This window comes from Erithacus rubecula (assembly GCF_903797595.1).
Source record: "Erithacus rubecula genome assembly, chromosome: 13".
Lineage (NCBI taxonomy): Eukaryota > Metazoa > Chordata > Aves > Passeriformes > Muscicapidae > Erithacus > Erithacus rubecula.
Genome location: NC_136665.1, coordinates 1,728,214 through 1,753,303, shown reverse-complemented (window position 1 = coordinate 1,753,303; position 25,090 = coordinate 1,728,214). Strand labels below are relative to the sequence as shown.

The 25,090-nt window shown below is 56.6% G+C and overlaps 1 protein-coding gene and 3 long non-coding RNA genes across 4 annotated transcripts in view; 1 reads left to right on the top strand and 3 right to left on the bottom strand.

Annotated features, from left to right (window-relative positions):
- The window catches only part of LOC306807311 (uncharacterized protein), a 1,031,843-nt gene that overhangs the window by 70,688 nt on the left and 936,065 nt on the right, over positions 1-25,090 (top strand). The gene's annotated exons all lie outside the window — the stretch shown is intronic.
- LOC306807674 lies at positions 4,229-6,028 on the bottom strand. The gene is made up of 3 exons (XR_013775779.1): positions 5,952-6,028; positions 5,399-5,506; positions 4,229-4,492 (listed from the first exon to the last, which is right to left on the bottom strand). It is a non-coding gene; the product is annotated as an uncharacterized lncRNA (long non-coding RNA).
- On the bottom strand, positions 10,334-12,133 carry LOC306807550. The gene is made up of 3 exons (XR_013775743.1): positions 12,057-12,133; positions 11,504-11,611; positions 10,334-10,597 (listed from the first exon to the last, which is right to left on the bottom strand). It is a non-coding gene; the product is annotated as an uncharacterized lncRNA (long non-coding RNA).
- Positions 16,439-18,238, bottom strand: LOC306807389. Its single transcript, XR_013775714.1, has 3 exons — positions 18,162-18,238; positions 17,609-17,716; positions 16,439-16,702 (listed from the first exon to the last, which is right to left on the bottom strand). It is a non-coding gene; the product is annotated as an uncharacterized lncRNA (long non-coding RNA).

The window sequence follows — 25,090 nt, the reverse complement described above, 5'->3', positions numbered from 1 at the left end:
GAGTGCTCCAAGTCACTCCCCCAGCTCTGCCTTCCGCTCAGGAGCAGGGGCAGAGGCAGCACGTGCCTCCAGTGGCCACACACTGGGATGGAAGAGCCTCTCTCAGGGCAGTCAGCAGACAAAAGACGCCCTGGTGCTGCCAGCAGCTCTGAACCCAACTGCTGCCAGGTTCAGGGCTTGGCAGTGGCAGTGGGACCAGCTCAGGCTGCCTGGAGCCAGCAAAGGAGCCACACAAGGCACAGCCCTGGGCCCTTTCCTTCCCTCTCTTGCTCTTCTGTGTGGATGCACAGAGGACATGGAAGGAGACACTGGCATTGCACATGGGAAGAGCATTGACAGCTAAATGCTCCTTCCTCCAACTGACAGAGATCCTGTGGGATCACCCAGGGCTCCAGAAGGGAGCAGGGCAAGGTTTCCAGAATCCCTGAACCCCGAGATGATCTTAAGTGAAGCGGCACCTGAGTGAGCCCTTGCTGCACTGAGAACTATTTTACTGTGAGGAAAGGGATGCTGAGAATTTGCCTCCATGAAATCTCAAATGATCAAAACTCTCATCCATCCTAGCTGCTGGATCAACATTCTCAGCTTGCTCATCTAGAAGGGAGCGCAGATCAGAAGCATTTCCATGGTGTGCTGGGATCCCCTTCATCCTTAGGGAGGGAATTGGGCTATGCAATCAGGTCGTGTAAGGCTGTGTGAGCCAGATGAGAATGGACATGGCCAACACTGCAGAGGGGCCTAGGGAGCTCTGGGCTGGCTCTGGTCACTCTGCACACTCTTTCCATGGCCTGTGCAACATCCCTGGATGGATGACTGGAGCAGCCCAGGGCCCCTGTGTGCTCACTCCCTCCCACAGAGGAAAGCCTTCCTATAGCCCTATGCAAAACCATTCCCAACGCTTCCTGGGGAGAAGGGAGCGCTGTCCCGGGAAAGGGGAGCCAGGCCGCCGGCTCACCTGCTCCCCGCGCTGGCCACGGAGCTGCCTGGGCAGCCCTGGCAGGCAGGGCCACAGCCAGGAGGAGCAGGAGGAAGAGGCGCAGAGCAAGGGCCATGGTGCCTTGCCCTCTGCCAGTGCCGCAGCTCTTGCTGCCACCGCTGTCCCAATGTCAGCACCACTGCCGCCGCTGCTGCCGCAACAGTTGTGCTCCAGGACTGACTGCTCGGTGCCTGTGGTGCTGTGCAACCCCGGGGCTCTGGGACCTCTGTGACCTCAGAGCCTGCTGTGACCTCAGCCTGCTGTGACCTCAGCCTGCTGTCACCCCAGAGCCTGCTGTGACATCATGGCCTCTGCTGTACCCCCACAGTGTACCCCCATCTGTACAAATGGCCTGCCCTGACTGTAAATGGTTTGCTTCATTAAAGGGCCATTGATTAGCAAAATCTTTGTTTTGCCTGCTGACACTGCTGGTCAGGCTGTGTCTCTGGAAATGCTCTTGATGGCTTCCTGTAAAAATGGGGAACAAAGAGGCATGTACCCCCTTATGTGTCCAACAGAGATAGCTTTATTACAGAATTCACCCACTTTTGTACCTTCAATTTCAACCAGACAAACCAAACCTTTAGAGAAGATGGGCAGCCATTGGCTGGCTCAGCTGCAATCTGTCTATGCATCATTTCCACCAGTCTGCGGCCCATTCAAATGCTGTCCACACATTCCTTCTCAAAACTGCCACTCACCTCCAGCCAACTTCCAACTTCCCGTCCTGCAGCTGAGCCTTCCCCACAGGGCCTTCTGGTGAACATAACCCTTAGCAACTTTAACATAAATTTTCTGATATGCCCAATATTCTATATTTTCCTGGGCTTGGCCGTAGAGAAGTTCGAAGTCCAGGTCCAGATGATGCCATTGATGGAGATGTGTCCTGAGACCAGGGATGCTCAGCATGGGCTGCCCCAACCCCCTCGGGGCCCCTGGTCACAGCAGCCCCTGCCTGGCTCCTGCCTGCCCACACTGTGGGCATCCATGGCTGCTCCTGGACATGGAGCTCAGCCAGTGCTGGTGTTGTGTGGGCTTTGCTGGTGGTACAACACGGACACTGGGGTGAAAGCTGTATCTCTTTATTGGAAAAGACGAGCTGGTTTTGGAAGCTCTCACTGAAGGTCCAGTTGAGCACTTTGAAATCCTTTCCTGGGTGTTTCATCTTCGGTCATGTGTGAAGGCCTGGTCCTCAATGTACCACAGAGGTTGGTGGTGCAAATAAAAATTGGTCAGACTCAGAGCTGCTGCTGTGGCTGTAGAGATCACGGGACCAACCACCAGCTTCCAGCTTTTCTTCAAGGGCTCTCCTGTGCAGAGAGCAGTGTCTGAGGCCCCAGCTGCCCCTGGCACACAGGGAGCCTAGTGCCCAGCAGGGCCCAGAGCTGGCAAGGCTCCCCAGCACGGCTGGAGCTGCTGGCACAGCTTGGCCCAGCTGGACAGCTGCCCCTCAAGACTCTGGCCAGCAGGGGATGGCTCTGGGCAGGGTCCCTGGCCAGGAGCAGCCCCAGAGCGCCTCTGCCTTTCAAGGGCAATCTGGGCCCCGCTCTTTCTCCTCCCCACCTTGCTCTGCCTCTGCCCGCTGCTCCTGGGGCTGCTCTTGGCCACGCAGCCTCAGCGGGAGCCAGCACTGGCTGCAGCCCCAGCGGCTCCCCGGGACAAGGCCCAGCAATTGGGAGGCCAATGAAAGCACTGGGCAGCAGCAGAACCCTCAGCAGAGTTATGTGGACAACCACTGACCATGCACAACTCCACAGCAACCTCACTGGGAATGATTCCTGGCTATCATCAGCTGTAAAAGAAGCTGGAGGATGGAGATCAACAACAACAACTTACTGTTTCCTTCCCTTGTACCACTGGAACCCGAGATAGCACAAGACCATGGCAAGTGGCACAGTGATCAGTGTCACTACAGTGCCTATCATGCAGGACTTGTGCTCATCCTGGGGGCAGAAAATTCTTGGGGTGCTCGATGGATTCTTGGCATCTGCATCGGACTTCCCAAGCACTTCTGAGGGAGAAATGGAATGTCTGAGCCCGTGCTGTGTTCCACTGCTGAGCTGGCAGCTCGCTGGATACAGCCAGGACACTCTCTGTTTCCCCAGAGCTGGGGCCTGGGGCACCTTGGCCCCCCTGGCACAGGCTGTGCCACCCAACAAAGCCCAGAGGGCCGGGAGGAGAGCCCGGGGGCAGCACAGCTGCTTGGGCAGTGGCTCCTTCCAGGGACCCAGGCCCAAGCCAGCCCTGAGCAGCCACTGCCAGCCCCGAGCCTCCCTGTCCCGTGACAGCTGCCCCAGCCCCAGGGGACACAGTCAGGCCCTGTCAGGACCCAGTGCAGCCCCTGCCCAGTCAGGAGCCAGGGCTGGCTGTGGCCCTGGGCTCATGGCAGGGCTCCTGCTCGGGGCTGCTCCTGTGCCTTGGGCCTCTGGGCACTCAGGGCAGCTCCGGGAGCAGCTGCAGCAGGAGGGACCTTGGTGCACGAGTCCCCTTTCCCAGGGGAACGAGCTCCAGAGGCCTCCAAGCCGAGGCACCTCCAGCTTTGGCTGCTGCTGGGCCATGCATGGGCCTGGCACAGCAATTACCTCCTGTGCCTGTGATTGTTCCTGGCATCTCCTTCTTTCTTTCATCAGGGGCTGGCACAGAGCTATTGCTTCCTCCAGGATATGGCAGCATCTGCACATTCTTTTGCTTCATTGCTTGAGAAAGAAAAAGGGACAACTGGATCAGATGGAACCATTCCCATTCAGGGTGGTGGCATGTTCAGGAGGCATTGATTGTGTAATTCATGGATAAGGATCAGGAAAAGACCCAGACTCTTGAGGCTGTGACAGGGCTCTCTCTTGTCCCAACCACCACCTGTTCTGGTCTACATCAAGAACAGGAAATTTCAGGGGATCTCAGGATGTGAATGGCCCATGGGGCACATTGGGCTCCCTGTCAGCTGATGCCAGAGGCCTTCCTGCAGAGGCTGGGGAGAAGCTGCAGCCAGGCCAGGCTGGGAAACAGTCCTGCAGGGTGTGACAGCAGCAGCAGGGCAGTGAGGCTGCCATGGATCCCCTCCCGCTGTGCCGGGCACGGCATGTCCAGATGTGCAGAGAAAGCCCCCGGCTGCTGAGTGTCAGGAGAAGGCTGAGGGAAATGCACCCACCACGGCGTCTCTCCAGATCACTAAGCATCTAGTCCAGTGACCTGCTAGGATCCTGCCATGTTGTCAATGATTATGCTATGAATGGAAGCTGAGAAGTTACCTGCAGTAGCACCCAACAGATCCAAACCATCTTGCACCGAACCGCCTTGAGAAGCCTTCCCAGGAACCTCACCTAGAATGCAGCACAGATCAGAATAATTTCCATGGTGTGCTGTGATCCCCTTCTGCCTTGGGGAGCTGGGCATTGCAAGGGAAGGAACTGCACCCACCATGGCGTCTCTCCAGATCACTCAGCATCTGGTCCAGAAGTTTGGTTGCCTCCAGGGATTTCTTGTCTTCCATGTCTTGGGCCTTGCCTGTTGGAGAACCTTAAATAAAAGTAGTTCCACTTCATGTGGATGGATCCCAAAAAAGCAGTGCTCAGCTTGAGAGGTCAGCAGGGACGTAACTCAACAGCCACAGAAGCTTCAGTGACCTGCTTCCTGCCATGTTGTCAATGAGGGAAAGTTGAGAAATTACCTCCAGATGCACCCAACAGTTCCAAACCATCTTCCACTGAACCGCCTTGAGAAGCCTTCCCTGGAATGTCACCTAGAAAGGAGCACAGATCAGAAACAATTCCATGGTGTGCTGAGATCCCTTTCTCCCTTAGGGAACTGAGCACTGCAGGGGAGTCAGTAAGGCTGTAGGAGCCAGATGTGAATGGACATGGCCAGAGCTGTAGAGGGGCCTGGGGAGCTCTTGTCTGGCTCCTGGTCACGCTGCACACACATTGCAGGCACTCTGCAACAGCCTTGTGTGGTGGCTAGAGCAGCACAGGGCACATGGGGGTCTCTCACTCCTCCAGCAGAAAGTCTGGTTAAAGCACTGGGAAAAGTGCAGCAGGCAGTGCCACAGCCATACCTCCCAACCTTCCTCCTGCTCTCTCTCCCTCTCTCCCAACCTTCCTCTCTCTCGCCATCCCTCTTTGCTCTGGAACAGCTCCCCCAGCCCCATGGGATAGAGTCAGGCCCTGTCAGGACACACTGGAGCCCTGATCTCCCCCTCTGCCCTTTCCTCAACATGGGCACCCCTTGCAGCCCCTCCCAGGTTTTAGGCAGTGTCTCCCACAGAGGGAGCCCAGCAGGACTGCTCAGTACCCGAGTGCCCTGAGCCTGCTCGGGATAATTCCTCTGGGCTGTGCCGCTCTTGTGCGGGCTGTGCCCGCTCTGCCCAGAAGCAGAGATGGCAGCTCAAGGCTCAGCAGGGCTCAGGCCCAGAGGCACAGCAATTACTTCCTGTCACTGTGCCTGGCATGGCCTCCTTTCCTGCAGCAGAGGCTGGAACAGAACCACTGCCTCCTCGGGGAAATGCTTCCTTCAGGCCAGTTTTTCCTTTCATTGCTGGATAAAGGGACAACAGGATCAGATGGAGCCGTTCCCCATTAGGGAGGTGCCATCCTAAGGAGGCAATGCTTGTCAAAATCATGGATATGGATCAGGATATAATAGAAATTTTCTGGATTTACCAGGGCCCTCCCTTCTACAGTAAGCTGCCCTTACTGATCTACCCCAAGACTGGGAAATTTCAGGGGATCTCAGGGTGTGCATGGCCCATGGGGCACATTCGGCTCCCTGTGAGCTGATGGCAAAGGCCTTCCTGCAGAGGCTGGGGAGAAGCTGCAGCCAGGCCAGGCTGGGAAACAGCCCTGCAGGGTGTGACAGCAGCAGCGGGGCAGCGAGGCTGCCATGGATCCCCTCCCGCTGTGCCGGGCACGGCATGTCCAGATGTGCAGGGAAAGCCCCCGGCTGCTGAGTGTCAGGAGAAGGCTGAGGGAAATGCACCCACCACGGCGTCTCTCCAGATCACTCAGCATCTGGTCCAGAAGTCTCTCTGCATCCAGCAATTTCTTGTCTTCCATGTCTGCGTTATCCCAACTAGATGAACCTGAATGGAAAGTAGTTCCATTTCTGATTCAGGCTGCTGGGGCAGTGGGTGCATTGAGTGCTCCAAGTCACTCCCCCAGCTCTGCCTTCCGCTCAGGAGCAGGGGCAGAGGCAGCACGTGCCTCCAGTGGCCACACACTGGGATGGAAGAGCCTCTCTCAGGGCAGTCAGCAGACAAAAGACGCCCTGGTGCTGCCAGCAGCTCTGAACCCAACTGCTGCCAGGTTCAGGGCTTGGCAGTGGCAGTGGGACCAGCTCAGGCTGCCTGGAGCCAGCAAAGGAGCCACACAAGGCACAGCCCTGGGCCCTTTCCTTCCCTCTCTTGCTCTTCTGTGTGGATGCACAGAGGACATGGAAGGAGACACTGGCATTGCACATGGGAAGAGCATTGACAGCTAAATGCTCCTTCCTCCAACTGACAGAGATCCTGTGGGATCACCCAGGGCTCCAGAAGGGAGCAGGGCAAGGTTTCCAGAATCCCTGAACCCCGAGATGATCTTAAGTGAAGCGGCACCTGAGTGAGCCCTTGCTGCACTGAGAACTATTTTACTGTGAGGAAAGGGATGCTGAGAATTTGCCTCCATGAAATCTCAAATGATCAAAACTCTCATCCATCCTAGCTGCTGGATCAACATTCTCAGCTTGCTCATCTAGAAGGGAGCGCAGATCAGAAGCATTTCCATGGTGTGCTGGGATCCCCTTCATCCTTAGGGAGGGAATTGGGCTATGCAATCAGGTCGTGTAAGGCTGTGTGAGCCAGATGAGAATGGACATGGCCAACACTGCAGAGGGGCCTAGGGAGCTCTGGGCTGGCTCTGGTCACTCTGCACACTCTTTCCATGGCCTGTGCAACATCCCTGGATGGATGACTGGAGCAGCCCAGGGCCCCTGTGTGCTCACTCCCTCCCACAGAGGAAAGCCTTCCTATAGCCCTATGCAAAACCATTCCCAACGCTTCCTGGGGAGAAGGGAGCGCTGTCCCGGGAAAGGGGAGCCAGGCCGCCGGCTCACCTGCTCCCCGCGCTGGCCACGGAGCTGCCTGGGCAGCCCTGGCAGGCAGGGCCACAGCCAGGAGGAGCAGGAGGAAGAGGCGCAGAGCAAGGGCCATGGTGCCTTGCCCTCTGCCAGTGCCGCAGCTCTTGCTGCCACCGCTGTCCCAATGTCAGCACCACTGCCGCCGCTGCTGCCGCAACAGTTGTGCTCCAGGACTGACTGCTCGGTGCCTGTGGTGCTGTGCAACCCCGGGGCTCTGGGACCTCTGTGACCTCAGAGCCTGCTGTGACCTCAGCCTGCTGTGACCTCAGCCTGCTGTCACCCCAGAGCCTGCTGTGACATCATGGCCTCTGCTGTACCCCCACAGTGTACCCCCATCTGTACAAATGGCCTGCCCTGACTGTAAATGGTTTGCTTCATTAAAGGGCCATTGATTAGCAAAATCTTTGTTTTGCCTGCTGACACTGCTGGTCAGGCTGTGTCTCTGGAAATGCTCTTGATGGCTTCCTGTAAAAATGGGGAACAAAGAGGCATGTACCCCCTTATGTGTCCAACAGAGATAGCTTTATTACAGAATTCACCCACTTTTGTACCTTCAATTTCAACCAGACAAACCAAACCTTTAGAGAAGATGGGCAGCCATTGGCTGGCTCAGCTGCAATCTGTCTATGCATCATTTCCACCAGTCTGCGGCCCATTCAAATGCTGTCCACACATTCCTTCTCAAAACTGCCACTCACCTCCAGCCAACTTCCAACTTCCCGTCCTGCAGCTGAGCCTTCCCCACAGGGCCTTCTGGTGAACATAACCCTTAGCAACTTTAACATAAATTTTCTGATATGCCCAATATTCTATATTTTCCTGGGCTTGGCCGTAGAGAAGTTCGAAGTCCAGGTCCAGATGATGCCATTGATGGAGATGTGTCCTGAGACCAGGGATGCTCAGCATGGGCTGCCCCAACCCCCTCGGGGCCCCTGGTCACAGCAGCCCCTGCCTGGCTCCTGCCTGCCCACACTGTGGGCATCCATGGCTGCTCCTGGACATGGAGCTCAGCCAGTGCTGGTGTTGTGTGGGCTTTGCTGGTGGTACAACACGGACACTGGGGTGAAAGCTGTATCTCTTTATTGGAAAAGACGAGCTGGTTTTGGAAGCTCTCACTGAAGGTCCAGTTGAGCACTTTGAAATCCTTTCCTGGGTGTTTCATCTTCGGTCATGTGTGAAGGCCTGGTCCTCAATGTACCACAGAGGTTGGTGGTGCAAATAAAAATTGGTCAGACTCAGAGCTGCTGCTGTGGCTGTAGAGATCACGGGACCAACCACCAGCTTCCAGCTTTTCTTCAAGGGCTCTCCTGTGCAGAGAGCAGTGTCTGAGGCCCCAGCTGCCCCTGGCACACAGGGAGCCTAGTGCCCAGCAGGGCCCAGAGCTGGCAAGGCTCCCCAGCACGGCTGGAGCTGCTGGCACAGCTTGGCCCAGCTGGACAGCTGCCCCTCAAGACTCTGGCCAGCAGGGGATGGCTCTGGGCAGGGTCCCTGGCCAGGAGCAGCCCCAGAGCGCCTCTGCCTTTCAAGGGCAATCTGGGCCCCGCTCTTTCTCCTCCCCACCTTGCTCTGCCTCTGCCCGCTGCTCCTGGGGCTGCTCTTGGCCACGCAGCCTCAGCGGGAGCCAGCACTGGCTGCAGCCCCAGCGGCTCCCCGGGACAAGGCCCAGCAATTGGGAGGCCAATGAAAGCACTGGGCAGCAGCAGAACCCTCAGCAGAGTTATGTGGACAACCACTGACCATGCACAACTCCACAGCAACCTCACTGGGAATGATTCCTGGCTATCATCAGCTGTAAAAGAAGCTGGAGGATGGAGATCAACAACAACAACTTACTGTTTCCTTCCCTTGTACCACTGGAACCCGAGATAGCACAAGACCATGGCAAGTGGCACAGTGATCAGTGTCACTACAGTGCCTATCATGCAGGACTTGTGCTCATCCTGGGGGCAGAAAATTCTTGGGGTGCTCGATGGATTCTTGGCATCTGCATCGGACTTCCCAAGCACTTCTGAGGGAGAAATGGAATGTCTGAGCCCGTGCTGTGTTCCACTGCTGAGCTGGCAGCTCGCTGGATACAGCCAGGACACTCTCTGTTTCCCCAGAGCTGGGGCCTGGGGCACCTTGGCCCCCCTGGCACAGGCTGTGCCACCCAACAAAGCCCAGAGGGCCGGGAGGAGAGCCCGGGGGCAGCACAGCTGCTTGGGCAGTGGCTCCTTCCAGGGACCCAGGCCCAAGCCAGCCCTGAGCAGCCACTGCCAGCCCCGAGCCTCCCTGTCCCGTGACAGCTGCCCCAGCCCCAGGGGACACAGTCAGGCCCTGTCAGGACCCAGTGCAGCCCCTGCCCAGTCAGGAGCCAGGGCTGGCTGTGGCCCTGGGCTCATGGCAGGGCTCCTGCTCGGGGCTGCTCCTGTGCCTTGGGCCTCTGGGCACTCAGGGCAGCTCCGGGAGCAGCTGCAGCAGGAGGGACCTTGGTGCACGAGTCCCCTTTCCCAGGGGAACGAGCTCCAGAGGCCTCCAAGCCGAGGCACCTCCAGCTTTGGCTGCTGCTGGGCCATGCATGGGCCTGGCACAGCAATTACCTCCTGTGCCTGTGATTGTTCCTGGCATCTCCTTCTTTCTTTCATCAGGGGCTGGCACAGAGCTATTGCTTCCTCCAGGATATGGCAGCATCTGCACATTCTTTTGCTTCATTGCTTGAGAAAGAAAAAGGGACAACTGGATCAGATGGAACCATTCCCATTCAGGGTGGTGGCATGTTCAGGAGGCATTGATTGTGTAATTCATGGATAAGGATCAGGAAAAGACCCAGACTCTTGAGGCTGTGACAGGGCTCTCTCTTGTCCCAACCACCACCTGTTCTGGTCTACATCAAGAACAGGAAATTTCAGGGGATCTCAGGATGTGAATGGCCCATGGGGCACATTGGGCTCCCTGTCAGCTGATGCCAGAGGCCTTCCTGCAGAGGCTGGGGAGAAGCTGCAGCCAGGCCAGGCTGGGAAACAGTCCTGCAGGGTGTGACAGCAGCAGCAGGGCAGTGAGGCTGCCATGGATCCCCTCCCGCTGTGCCGGGCACGGCATGTCCAGATGTGCAGAGAAAGCCCCCGGCTGCTGAGTGTCAGGAGAAGGCTGAGGGAAATGCACCCACCACGGCGTCTCTCCAGATCACTAAGCATCTAGTCCAGTGACCTGCTAGGATCCTGCCATGTTGTCAATGATTATGCTATGAATGGAAGCTGAGAAGTTACCTGCAGTAGCACCCAACAGATCCAAACCATCTTGCACCGAACCGCCTTGAGAAGCCTTCCCAGGAACCTCACCTAGAATGCAGCACAGATCAGAATAATTTCCATGGTGTGCTGTGATCCCCTTCTGCCTTGGGGAGCTGGGCATTGCAAGGGAAGGAACTGCACCCACCATGGCGTCTCTCCAGATCACTCAGCATCTGGTCCAGAAGTTTGGTTGCCTCCAGGGATTTCTTGTCTTCCATGTCTTGGGCCTTGCCTGTTGGAGAACCTTAAATAAAAGTAGTTCCACTTCATGTGGATGGATCCCAAAAAAGCAGTGCTCAGCTTGAGAGGTCAGCAGGGACGTAACTCAACAGCCACAGAAGCTTCAGTGACCTGCTTCCTGCCATGTTGTCAATGAGGGAAAGTTGAGAAATTACCTCCAGATGCACCCAACAGTTCCAAACCATCTTCCACTGAACCGCCTTGAGAAGCCTTCCCTGGAATGTCACCTAGAAAGGAGCACAGATCAGAAACAATTCCATGGTGTGCTGAGATCCCTTTCTCCCTTAGGGAACTGAGCACTGCAGGGGAGTCAGTAAGGCTGTAGGAGCCAGATGTGAATGGACATGGCCAGAGCTGTAGAGGGGCCTGGGGAGCTCTTGTCTGGCTCCTGGTCACGCTGCACACACATTGCAGGCACTCTGCAACAGCCTTGTGTGGTGGCTAGAGCAGCACAGGGCACATGGGGGTCTCTCACTCCTCCAGCAGAAAGTCTGGTTAAAGCACTGGGAAAAGTGCAGCAGGCAGTGCCACAGCCATACCTCCCAACCTTCCTCCTGCTCTCTCTCCCTCTCTCCCAACCTTCCTCTCTCTCGCCATCCCTCTTTGCTCTGGAACAGCTCCCCCAGCCCCATGGGATAGAGTCAGGCCCTGTCAGGACACACTGGAGCCCTGATCTCCCCCTCTGCCCTTTCCTCAACATGGGCACCCCTTGCAGCCCCTCCCAGGTTTTAGGCAGTGTCTCCCACAGAGGGAGCCCAGCAGGACTGCTCAGTACCCGAGTGCCCTGAGCCTGCTCGGGATAATTCCTCTGGGCTGTGCCGCTCTTGTGCGGGCTGTGCCCGCTCTGCCCAGAAGCAGAGATGGCAGCTCAAGGCTCAGCAGGGCTCAGGCCCAGAGGCACAGCAATTACTTCCTGTCACTGTGCCTGGCATGGCCTCCTTTCCTGCAGCAGAGGCTGGAACAGAACCACTGCCTCCTCGGGGAAATGCTTCCTTCAGGCCAGTTTTTCCTTTCATTGCTGGATAAAGGGACAACAGGATCAGATGGAGCCGTTCCCCATTAGGGAGGTGCCATCCTAAGGAGGCAATGCTTGTCAAAATCATGGATATGGATCAGGATATAATAGAAATTTTCTGGATTTACCAGGGCCCTCCCTTCTACAGTAAGCTGCCCTTACTGATCTACCCCAAGACTGGGAAATTTCAGGGGATCTCAGGGTGTGCATGGCCCATGGGGCACATTCGGCTCCCTGTGAGCTGATGGCAAAGGCCTTCCTGCAGAGGCTGGGGAGAAGCTGCAGCCAGGCCAGGCTGGGAAACAGCCCTGCAGGGTGTGACAGCAGCAGCGGGGCAGCGAGGCTGCCATGGATCCCCTCCCGCTGTGCCGGGCACGGCATGTCCAGATGTGCAGGGAAAGCCCCCGGCTGCTGAGTGTCAGGAGAAGGCTGAGGGAAATGCACCCACCACGGCGTCTCTCCAGATCACTCAGCATCTGGTCCAGAAGTCTCTCTGCATCCAGCAATTTCTTGTCTTCCATGTCTGCGTTATCCCAACTAGATGAACCTGAATGGAAAGTAGTTCCATTTCTGATTCAGGCTGCTGGGGCAGTGGGTGCATTGAGTGCTCCAAGTCACTCCCCCAGCTCTGCCTTCCGCTCAGGAGCAGGGGCAGAGGCAGCACGTGCCTCCAGTGGCCACACACTGGGATGGAAGAGCCTCTCTCAGGGCAGTCAGCAGACAAAAGACGCCCTGGTGCTGCCAGCAGCTCTGAACCCAACTGCTGCCAGGTTCAGGGCTTGGCAGTGGCAGTGGGACCAGCTCAGGCTGCCTGGAGCCAGCAAAGGAGCCACACAAGGCACAGCCCTGGGCCCTTTCCTTCCCTCTCTTGCTCTTCTGTGTGGATGCACAGAGGACATGGAAGGAGACACTGGCATTGCACATGGGAAGAGCATTGACAGCTAAATGCTCCTTCCTCCAACTGACAGAGATCCTGTGGGATCACCCAGGGCTCCAGAAGGGAGCAGGGCAAGGTTTCCAGAATCCCTGAACCCCGAGATGATCTTAAGTGAAGCGGCACCTGAGTGAGCCCTTGCTGCACTGAGAACTATTTTACTGTGAGGAAAGGGATGCTGAGAATTTGCCTCCATGAAATCTCAAATGATCAAAACTCTCATCCATCCTAGCTGCTGGATCAACATTCTCAGCTTGCTCATCTAGAAGGGAGCGCAGATCAGAAGCATTTCCATGGTGTGCTGGGATCCCCTTCATCCTTAGGGAGGGAATTGGGCTATGCAATCAGGTCGTGTAAGGCTGTGTGAGCCAGATGAGAATGGACATGGCCAACACTGCAGAGGGGCCTAGGGAGCTCTGGGCTGGCTCTGGTCACTCTGCACACTCTTTCCATGGCCTGTGCAACATCCCTGGATGGATGACTGGAGCAGCCCAGGGCCCCTGTGTGCTCACTCCCTCCCACAGAGGAAAGCCTTCCTATAGCCCTATGCAAAACCATTCCCAACGCTTCCTGGGGAGAAGGGAGCGCTGTCCCGGGAAAGGGGAGCCAGGCCGCCGGCTCACCTGCTCCCCGCGCTGGCCACGGAGCTGCCTGGGCAGCCCTGGCAGGCAGGGCCACAGCCAGGAGGAGCAGGAGGAAGAGGCGCAGAGCAAGGGCCATGGTGCCTTGCCCTCTGCCAGTGCCGCAGCTCTTGCTGCCACCGCTGTCCCAATGTCAGCACCACTGCCGCCGCTGCTGCCGCAACAGTTGTGCTCCAGGACTGACTGCTCGGTGCCTGTGGTGCTGTGCAACCCCGGGGCTCTGGGACCTCTGTGACCTCAGAGCCTGCTGTGACCTCAGCCTGCTGTGACCTCAGCCTGCTGTCACCCCAGAGCCTGCTGTGACATCATGGCCTCTGCTGTACCCCCACAGTGTACCCCCATCTGTACAAATGGCCTGCCCTGACTGTAAATGGTTTGCTTCATTAAAGGGCCATTGATTAGCAAAATCTTTGTTTTGCCTGCTGACACTGCTGGTCAGGCTGTGTCTCTGGAAATGCTCTTGATGGCTTCCTGTAAAAATGGGGAACAAAGAGGCATGTACCCCCTTATGTGTCCAACAGAGATAGCTTTATTACAGAATTCACCCACTTTTGTACCTTCAATTTCAACCAGACAAACCAAACCTTTAGAGAAGATGGGCAGCCATTGGCTGGCTCAGCTGCAATCTGTCTATGCATCATTTCCACCAGTCTGCGGCCCATTCAAATGCTGTCCACACATTCCTTCTCAAAACTGCCACTCACCTCCAGCCAACTTCCAACTTCCCGTCCTGCAGCTGAGCCTTCCCCACAGGGCCTTCTGGTGAACATAACCCTTAGCAACTTTAACATAAATTTTCTGATATGCCCAATATTCTATATTTTCCTGGGCTTGGCCGTAGAGAAGTTCGAAGTCCAGGTCCAGATGATGCCATTGATGGAGATGTGTCCTGAGACCAGGGATGCTCAGCATGGGCTGCCCCAACCCCCTCGGGGCCCCTGGTCACAGCAGCCCCTGCCTGGCTCCTGCCTGCCCACACTGTGGGCATCCATGGCTGCTCCTGGACATGGAGCTCAGCCAGTGCTGGTGTTGTGTGGGCTTTGCTGGTGGTACAACACGGACACTGGGGTGAAAGCTGTATCTCTTTATTGGAAAAGACGAGCTGGTTTTGGAAGCTCTCACTGAAGGTCCAGTTGAGCACTTTGAAATCCTTTCCTGGGTGTTTCATCTTCGGTCATGTGTGAAGGCCTGGTCCTCAATGTACCACAGAGGTTGGTGGTGCAAATAAAAATTGGTCAGACTCAGAGCTGCTGCTGTGGCTGTAGAGATCACGGGACCAACCACCAGCTTCCAGCTTTTCTTCAAGGGCTCTCCTGTGCAGAGAGCAGTGTCTGAGGCCCCAGCTGCCCCTGGCACACAGGGAGCCTAGTGCCCAGCAGGGCCCAGAGCTGGCAAGGCTCCCCAGCACGGCTGGAGCTGCTGGCACAGCTTGGCCCAGCTGGACAGCTGCCCCTCAAGACTCTGGCCAGCAGGGGATGGCTCTGGGCAGGGTCCCTGGCCAGGAGCAGCCCCAGAGCGCCTCTGCCTTTCAAGGGCAATCTGGGCCCCGCTCTTTCTCCTCCCCACCTTGCTCTGCCTCTGCCCGCTGCTCCTGGGGCTGCTCTTGGCCACGCAGCCTCAGCGGGAGCCAGCACTGGCTGCAGCCCCAGCGGCTCCCCGGGACAAGGCCCAGCAATTGGGAGGCCAATGAAAGCACTGGGCAGCAGCAGAACCCTCAGCAGAGTTATGTGGACAACCACTGACCATGCACAACTCCACAGCAACCTCACTGGGAATGATTCCTGGCTATCATCAGCTGTAAAAGAAGCTGGAGGATGGAGATCAACAACAACAACTTACTGTTTCCTTCCCTTGTACCACTGGAACCCGAGATAGCACAAGACCATGGCAAGTGGCACAGTGATCAGTGTCACTACAGTGCCTATCATGCAGGACTTGTGCTCATCCTGGGGGCAGAAAATTCTTGGGGTGCTCGATGGATTCTTGGCATCTGCATCGGACTTCCCAAGCACTTCTGAGGGAGAAATGGAATGTCTGAGCCCGTGCTGTGTTCCACTGCTGAGCTGGCAGCTCGCTGGATACAGCCAGGACACTCTCTGTTTCCCCAGAGCTGGGGCCTGGGGCACCTTGGCCCCCCTGGCACAGGCTGTGCCACCCAACAAAGCCCAGAGGGCCGGGAGGAGAGCCCGGGGGCAGCACAGCTGCTTGGGCAGTGGCTCCTTCCAGGGACCCAGGCCCAAGCCAGCCCTGAGCAGCCACTGCCAGCCCCGAGCCTCCCTGTCCCGTGACAGCTGCCCCAGCCCCAGGGGACACAGTCAGGCCCTGTCAGGACCCAGTGCAGCCCCTGCCCAGTCAGGAGCCAGGGCTGGCTGTGGCCCTGGGCTCATGGCAGGGCTCCTGCTCGGGGCTGCTCCTGTGCCTTGGGCCTCTGGGCACTCAGGGCAGCTCCGGGAGCAGCTGCAGCAGGAGGGACCTTGGTGCACGAGTCCCCTTTCCCAGGGGAACGAGCTCCAGAGGCCTCCAAGCCGAGGCACCTCCAGCTTTGGCTGCTGCTGGGCCATGCATGGGCCTGGCACAGCAATTACCTCCTGTGCCTGTGATTGTTCCTGGCATCTCCTTCTTTCTTTCATCAGGGGCTGGCACAGAGCTATTGCTTCCTCCAGGATATGGCAGCATCTGCACATTCTTTTGCTTCATTGCTTGAGAAAGAAAAAGGGACAACTGGATCAGATGGAACCATTCCCATTCAGGGTGGTGGCATGTTCAGGAGGCATTGATTGTGTAATTCATGGATAAGGATCAGGAAAAGACCCAGACTCTTGAGGCTGTGACAGGGCTCTCTCTTGTCCCAACCACCACCTGTTCTGGTCTACATCAAGAACAGGAAATTTCAGGGGATCTCAGGATGTGAATGGCCCATGGGGCACATTGGGCTCCCTGTCAGCTGATGCCAGAGGCCTTCCTGCAGAGGCTGGGGAGAAGCTGCAGCCAGGCCAGGCTGGGAAACAGTCCTGCAGGGTGTGACAGCAGCAGCAGGGCAGTGAGGCTGCCATGGATCCCCTCCCGCTGTGCCGGGCACGGCATGTCCAGATGTGCAGAGAAAGCCCCCGGCTGCTGAGTGTCAGGAGAAGGCTGAGGGAAATGCACCCACCACGGCGTCTCTCCAGATCACTAAGCATCTAGTCCAGTGACCTGCTAGGATCCTGCCATGTTGTCAATGATTATGCTATGAATGGAAGCTGAGAAGTTACCTGCAGTAGCACCCAACAGATCCAAACCATCTTGCACCGAACCGCCTTGAGAAGCCTTCCCAGGAACCTCACCTAGAATGCAGCACAGATCAGAATAATTTCCATGGTGTGCTGTGATCCCCTTCTGCCTTGGGGAGCTGGGCATTGCAAGGGAAGGAACTGCACCCACCATGGCGTCTCTCCAGATCACTCAGCATCTGGTCCAGAAGTTTGGTTGCCTCCAGGGATTTCTTGTCTTCCATGTCTTGGGCCTTGCCTGTTGGAGAACCTTAAATAAAAGTAGTTCCACTTCATGTGGATGGATCCCAAAAAAGCAGTGCTCAGCTTGAGAGGTCAGCAGGGACGTAACTCAACAGCCACAGAAGCTTCAGTGACCTGCTTCCTGCCATGTTGTCAATGAGGGAAAGTTGAGAAATTACCTCCAGATGCACCCAACAGTTCCAAACCATCTTCCACTGAACCGCCTTGAGAAGCCTTCCCTGGAATGTCACCTAGAAAGGAGCACAGATCAGAAACAATTCCATGGTGTGCTGAGATCCCTTTCTCCCTTAGGGAACTGAGCACTGCAGGGGAGTCAGTAAGGCTGTAGGAGCCAGATGTGAATGGACATGGCCAGAGCTGTAGAGGGGCCTGGGGAGCTCTTGTCTGGCTCCTGGTCACGCTGCACACACATTGCAGGCACTCTGCAACAGCCTTGTGTGGTGGCTAGAGCAGCACAGGGCACATGGGGGTCTCTCACTCCTCCAGCAGAAAGTCTGGTTAAAGCACTGGGAAAAGTGCAGCAGGCAGTGCCACAGCCATACCTCCCAACCTTCCTCCTGCTCTCTCTCCCTCTCTCCCAACCTTCCTCTCTCTCGCCATCCCTCTTTGCTCTGGAACAGCTCCCCCAGCCCCATGGGATAGAGTCAGGCCCTGTCAGGACACACTGGAGCCCTGATCTCCCCCTCTGCCCTTTCCTCAACATGGGCACCCCTTGCAGCCCCTCCCAGGTTTTAGGCAGTGTCTCCCACAGAGGGAGCCCAGCAGGACTGCTCAGTACCCGAGTGCCCTGAGCCTGCTCGGGATAATTCCTCTGGGCTGTGCCGCTCTTGTGCGGGCTGTGCCCGCTCTGCCCAGAAGCAGAGATGGCAGCTCAAGGCTCAGCAGGGCTCAGGCCCAGAGGCACAGCAATTACTTCCTGTCACTGTGCCTGGCATGGCCTCCTTTCCTGCAGCAGAGGCTGGAACAGAACCACTGCCTCCTCGGGGAAATGCTTCCTTCAGGCCAGTTTTTCCTTTCATTGCTGGATAAAGGGACAACAGGATCAGATGGAGCCGTTCCCCATTAGGGAGGTGCCATCCTAAGGAGGCAATGCTTGTCAAAATCATGGATATGGATCAGGATATAATAGAAATTTTCTGGATTTACCAGGGCCCTCCCTTCTACAGTAAGCTGCCCTTACTGATCTACCCCAAGACTGGGAAATTTCAGGGGATCTCAGGGTGTGCATGGCCCATGGGGCACATTCGGCTCCCTGTGAGCTGATGGCAAAGGCCTTCCTGCAGAGGCTGGGGAGAAGCTGCAGCCAGGCCAGGCTGGGAAACAGCCCTGCAGGGTGTGACAGCAGCAGCGGGGCAGCGAGGCTGCCATGGATCCCCTCCCGCTGTGCCGGGCACGGCATGTCCAGATGTGCAGGGAAAGCCCCCGGCTGCTGAGTGTCAGGAGAAGGCTGAGGGAAATGCACCCACCACGGCGTCTCTCCAGATCACTCAGCATCTGGTCCAGAAGTCTCTCTGCATCCAGCAATTTCTTGTCTTCCATGTCTGCGTTATCCCAACTAGATGAACCTGAATGGAAAGTAGTTCCATTTCTGATTCAGGCTGCTGGGGCAGTGGGTGCATTGAGTGCTCCAAGTCACTCCCCCAGCTCTGCCTTCCGCTCAGGAGCAGGGGCAGAGGCAGCACGTGCCTCCAGTGGCCACACACTGGGATGGAAGAGCCTCTCTCAGGGCAGTCAGCAGACAAAAGACGCCCTGGTGCTGCCAGCAGCTCTGAACCCAACTGCTGCCAGGTTCAGGGCTTGGCAGTGGCAGTGGGACCAGCTCAGGCTGCCTGGAGCCAGCAAAGGAGCCACACAAGGCACAGCCCTGGGCCCTTTCCTTCCCTCTCTTGCTCTTCTGTGTGGATGCACAGAGGACATGGAAGGAGACACTGGCATTGCACATGGGAAGAGCATTGACAGCTAAATGCTCCTTCCTCCAACTGGCAGAGATCCTGTGGGATCACCCAGGGCTCCAGAAGGGAGCAGGGCAAGGTTTCCAGAATCCCTGAACCCCGAGATGATCTTAAGTGAAGCGGCACCTGAGTGAGCCCTTGCTGCACTGAGAACTATTTTACTGTGAGGAAAGGGATGCTGAGAATTTGCCTCCATGAAATCTCAAATGATCAAACTCTCATCCATCCTAGCTGCTGGATCAACATTCTCAGCTTGCTCATCTAGAAGGGAGCGCAGATCAGAAGCATTTCCATGGTGTGCTGGGATCCCCTTCATCCTTAGGGAGGGAATTGGGCTATGCAATCAGGTCGTGTAAGGCTGTGTGAGCCAGATGAGAATGGACATGGCCAACACTGCAGAGGGGCCTAGGGAGCTCTGGGCTGGCTCTGGTCACTCTGCACACTCTTTCCATGGCCTGTGCAACATCCCTGGATGGATGACTGGAGCAGCCCAGGGCCCCTGTGTGCTCACTCCCTCCCACAGAGGAAAGCCTTCCTATAGCCCTATGCAAAACCATTCCCAACGCTTCCTGGGGAGAAGGGAGCGCTGTCCCGGGAAAGGGGAGCCAGGCCGCCGGCTCACCTGCTCCCCGCGCTGGCCACGGAGCTGCCTGGGCAGCCCTGGCAGGCAGGGCCACAGCCAGGAGGAGCAGGAGGAAGAGGCGCAGAGCAAGGGCCATGGTGCCTTGCCCTCTGCCAGTGCCGCAGCTCTTGCTGCCACCGCTGTCCCAATGTCAGCACCACTGCCGCCGCTGCTGCCGCAACAGTTGTGCTCCAGGACTGACTGCTCGGTGCCTGTGGTGCTGTGCAACCCTGGGGCTCTGGGACCTCTGTGACCTCAGAGCCTGCTGTGACCTCAGCCTGCTGTCACCCCAGGGCCTGCTGTGACCTCAGCCTGCTGTCACCCCAGGGCCTGCTGTGACCTCATGGCCTCTGCTGTACTCCCACAGTGCACCCCCATCTATACATTGCACTGTCCTTATTATAAATATTTTGCTTTATTAAAGGGCCTTTGCTTAGCAAAACCATTTTTTTGCCTGCTGTCATTGCTGGTGAGGCTGGAGATGCTTTTGTTGGCTCCCCTGTTTTCCAGGATATCTTGTTTGAAGAGATTCATGCCCAGATATTCCACTGTAACAAACAGAATCACTGAATCACAGAATATGCTGAGTAAGAATGATCCCACAGTGCTCATGAATTCTCCTGGTCCTGCTCTAGAGCACCCTCAGGAGTCACCCCATGTGCTTGATAGTATTGTCCAAATGCATCTGGAGTTCTGTGAAATGCGGTGCTGCCTTGGGATGCCTGTAGCAGTGCCCAGCTGTCCTCTGGATAAAAACCTTTTTCTAATATCCAGCCTAAATCTCCCCTGACACAACTTCAGGCCATTCCCTATCAGTGGGGACAAGGGAAAGAGATCAGTTCCTGCCTCTCCTCTTCCCATCATGAGGAAGTCGCAGACGCTGATGAGGTGTCTCATCAGTCTCCACCGGGCAAAAGAGACAAAGAGTTCTCTGCTGCTCTTCACACAGCTTCCCCTTAGGCCCTTCACCATCTTCCCTGCCGTCTCTTGAACAATTTTACACTGCAGTGCCCAAAACTGGAGACAATATTTGAGGTGACGCCACCCCAGAGCAGAGCAGAGAGTGGCAATCCCTCCCTGGCCTGACTGGCCATGCTGGGCCTGGTGCCCCTCAGGACGGAGATGTGTCCCCTGGCTGCCAGGGCACTGCTGACTATATGCAATTTCCATCCACCATGATTCCCAGGCTCCTTTGCACAGTGCTGCTCTCCAGCATCTCATTCTCCAGCCTGCTCATACATCCATGGCTGCCCCGTCTCAGGTGCACAATCTGGAATTTTCCCTTGTTGAACTTCACAAGGTGGTTGATTGTCCAGCCCTCCACTTTGTCCAGGCCCTGCCCTAAGCCCAGGGATGCTCAGCACGGGCTCCCCCTGCCCCTTGAGGCCTTGCCGCTGGTCACAGCAGCCCCTGCCTGGCTCCTGCCTGCCCGCACCGAGGGCATCCATGGCTGCTCCTGGACATGGAGCTCAGCCAGTGCTGGTGCTGTGTGGGCTTTGATGGTGTTACCACCTGGAGATAGCTGTTACTACTCAATTTCTTTATTTGAATATGAAACATCTGCCAAGCCCTGGCCTGGCGGACAGGTGCTGCCCAACTTCAGAGTAGGCTGAGGAGCAGAGCCAGGGTCCTCAGGGGCAGGGGTTCTTTTTTCAGAGATGTGCATGCTGGGGCACACTCAAGACAGGGGTGCACCAAGGGCAGATAGGGACAGATGTGAAGAACTGTCAAGTTCTTGCTTTCAGGACCTAATGCAGCCCCTGCCCAGTCAGGAGCCAGGGCTGGCTGTGGCCCTGGGCTCATGGCAGGGCTCCTGCTCGGGGCTGCTCCTGTGCCTTGGGCCTCTGGGCACTCAAGGCAGCTCCGGGAGCAGCTGCAGCAGGAGGGACCTTGGTGCACGAGTCCCCTTTCCCAGGGGCTGGGAACGAGCTCCAGAGGCCTCCAAGCCGAGGCTCCTCCAGCTTTGGCTGCTGCTGGGCCGTGCAAGGGCAAGGGCTGAGCCTGGCACAGCAATTACCTCCTGTGCCTGTGCCTGGTTTCTCTTTTCTTCATTCATCAGGGGCTGCCAATGATCCACTGCCTTCTCTGGGAAGTGTCTCCATGTAGTCTTTTGCTTAGTCCCTTGAGGAAAGAAGAGGTACAGCTGCATCCGATGGAAACGTACCTGATTTTGCTGCTGGCAACTTGCCAAATCAAGGAATAAGGTTCAAAAAACTGCTGGGATTTTAGAGCAGAGCCAGGGCCCTCCCTCTTGTTGAAGTGCTGGGCAGCACTGAGCTACAGGAGCAGTGAGGGGATTGCACAGGGCCAGGGCACACACGAGCACGGCTCTGTCCTGGCACCTGCAGCGATGCCCCCCTGGCCGAGCTTTGGGCTCTGAGCTGGCAGCTCCCCCAGGGGGAAAGGCCTTGACCTACCCTCACCAGCTCCCAGAGGCTGTTCCCTGGATGTGGGTCGGGAAGCCAGATCACCTTCCCCAATAGGTTCACCTGCAAAGAAAGGCAGGACAGAAGAGCTCCCAGCACTGCAGGAGATCCTCAGGCTGCCTGGGGCTGGAAAAGGAGCCACACAAGGCACAGCCCTGGGCCCTTCCCTTGCCTCTCTGCTCTTCTTGTGGCTGCACAGAGCACACAGAAGGAGACACTGGCATTGCACATGGGAAGAGCACTGACAGCTAAATGCTCCTTCCTCCCATGGACAGCCATCCTGTGGGATCACCCAGAGCTCCTGAAGGTAGCAGGGCCAGTGCAATGTTGTCTGGGTCTGAGACAGAGACACCGCACTGTATGATTCATGTCACAAAAAGCACTTTATTCTTTTGAACTTCACCTTTAATACTGTTCTTAATGTTCCTCATCAAGCACTTACGATTCGTTGAAAGTTCGGGCTGCTCAGCTCTTAGACTAATAGCTTCTGCAGCTTGGGCTGGAACTCACTGTCAAATCCCTGTCTGGTTCCGAGTCTGTACTATCACTGTTCCCTGGAGGCCTGTCTATCAGATCAGCCTGCTTCTCCCATGGATGGCTGAATCAACCCAGCAACAAGCTGACTTGTACTGTGACAACTCCCCATTTCCTTTTTATTAATTTGAAGAAAAAAATTTCCAAATGCAAGATGCAGCTTGTTATCTACCTGCTAGGGCCCTTTTGCATGTGAAATGACATTGACAGCATAAAGTCAAGTTGAATGAAGCTTTTTTCTAGTTTTATAAATTTGGCTCTCTTAGATGGTGATGAGTTCCATGTTCCTGAAGCTGCAGTGCTTATGTTCAGGAGTGGTTGGTTAAATTTCCTACCTTCTCATTTCACAGATCACAATTGAACTGCTTAGAAATGGAATTATAACTACATTATATAAAATAAAACTTTAAACCTCTTTGTTTGAAACCACAGGCACCGAGCAGTGGAGCACAACCGTTGAGGCAGCAGTGGCGGCGGCGGCAGTGGTGCTGACATTGGGACAGCGTTGGCAGCACAGCGGTGGCAGCAAGAGCTGCGGCACTGGCAGAGGGCAAGGCACCATGGCCCTTGCTCTGCGCCTCTTCCTCCTGCTCCTCCTGGCTGTGGCCCTGCCTGCCAGGGCTGCCCAGGCAGCTCCGTGGCCAGCGCAGGGAGCAGGTGAGCCGGCGGCCTGGCTCCCCTTTCCCAGGACAGTGCTCCCTTCTCCCTAGGAAGCATTGGGAATGGTTTTGCATAGGGCTATAGAGAGGCTTTCCTCTGTGGGAGGGAGTGAGCACACAGGGGTCCTGGTCCTCTCTAGTCCAGCCAGGGATGTTACACCATGGAAAGAGTGTGCAGAGTGACCAGAGCCAGCCCAGAGCTCCTCAGACCCCTTGGCAGCTTTGGCCATATCCATTCACATCTGGCCCCCACAGCCATACCTGACTCCCTTGCAGTACCCAGTTCCCTAAGGCAGAAGGACATTACATCACACCACAAAAATGCTTCTGATCTGTGTTCCCTTCTAGATGAGCAAGCCGAGAATGTTATTCCTGCAGCTTGGATGGATGACAATTTCAATCGAGATTTTCTGGAGGCAAGTTCTCAGCATCCCTTTCCTCACAGTAAAACAGTGCAGCAAGAGCTCACTCAGGTGCCTCTTCCCTTAAGGTTATCTCAGGGTTCAGGGATTCTGGAAACCTTGCCCTGCTCCCTTCTGGGTGATCACCCTTCCCTGGGTGATCCCACAGGATCTCCGTCAGTGGGAGGAAGGAGCATTTAGCTGTCAATGCTCCTCCCATGTGCAATGCAGTGTCTCCTTCCATGTGCTTTGTGCAGCCACACAGAAGAGCAAAGAGGGAAGGAAAGGGCCCAGGGCTGTGCCTTGTGTGGCTCCTTGGCTGGATCCAGGCAGCCTGAGCTGTTCCTGCTGCCACTCCCAAGCCCTGGCCCTGGCAGGGACTGGATTCAGGGCTGCTGGCAGCTCCAGGGCATCTTTTCTCTGCTGACTGCCCTGAGAGAGGCTCTTCCATCCCAGTGTGTGGCCACTGGAGGCACGTGCTGCCTCTGCCCCTGCTCCTGAGCGGAAGGCAGAGCTGGGGGAGTGACTTGGAGCACTCAATGCACCCACTGCCCCAGCAGCCTGAATCAGAAATGGAACTACTTTCCATTCAGGTTCATCTAGTTGGGATAACGCAGACATGGAAGACAAGAAATTGCTGGAGGCAGAGAGACTTCTGGACCAGATGCTGAGTGATCTGGAGAGACGCCGTGGTGGGTGCATTTCCCTCAGCCTTCTTCTGACACTCAGCAGCCGGGGGCTTTCTCTGCACATCTGGACACGCCGTGCCTGGCACAGCGGGAAGGGATCCATGGCAGCCTCGCTGCCCCGCTGCTGCTGTCACACCCTGCAGGGCTGTTTCCCAGCCTGGCCTGGCTGCAGCTTCTCCCCAGCCTCTGCAGGAAGGCCTTTGCCATCAGCTGACAGGGAGCCCAAAGTGCTCCATGGACCATGCACACCCTGAGATCCCCTGAAATTTCCCTATCTCAGGGTATAGCAAAAAGTGCAGCTGTTTGGAGAAAGGAGTGTCCTGGCCAGTCTTTGAGCTTGATATGATTTCTTGATCCTTAAGCATGTCTTTGACAAGCACTGTGTCCTGAAGATGCCACCTTCCCCTTTGACAACGATTCCATCTCATCCATCTGTCCCATTCTCCAGAACTGGATAGTGACACTGTGCTGAAGGCTGTGTTTCCCCGAGGAAGCAGTGATTCGGTTTGAGGCTCTGCTGCAGGAAGGGAGGCCATGCCAGGCACAGTGACAGGAGGTAATTGCTGTGCCTCTGGGCCTGAGCCCTGCTGAGCCTTGAGCTGCCATCTCTGCTTCTGGGCAGAGCGGGCACAGCCCGCACAAGAGCGGCACAGCCCAGAGGAATTATCCCGAGCAGGCTCAGGGCACTCGGGTACTGAGCAGTCCTGCTGGGCTCCCTCTGTGGGAGACACCGCCCAAAACCTGGGAGGGGCTGCAAGGGGTGCCCATGTTGGGGAAAGGGCAGAGGGGGAGATCAGGGCTCCAGGGTGTCCTGACAGGGCCTGACTCTATCCCCTGGGGCTGGGGGAGCTGGCCATGAAGATGGACAGAGTGGGGTTAGGAAGAATGGTTGTTGCACTGCCTGTGGCAATTTTCCCAAGGCTTTTATGGAGGTTATCCTCACTGGGATTGACAGAAGCCCCAGAAGCCCTGGGTGCTGCAACTGCAGGGATGTTGCACAGAGCATAGAAATAGGGGGCAGAGTGTCCATGAGTCTGCCCAGAGCTCCCCAGGCCCATCTGCAGCTTTGGCCTTGTCCGTTCACATCAGGGTCTTACAACCTTACCTGCCCC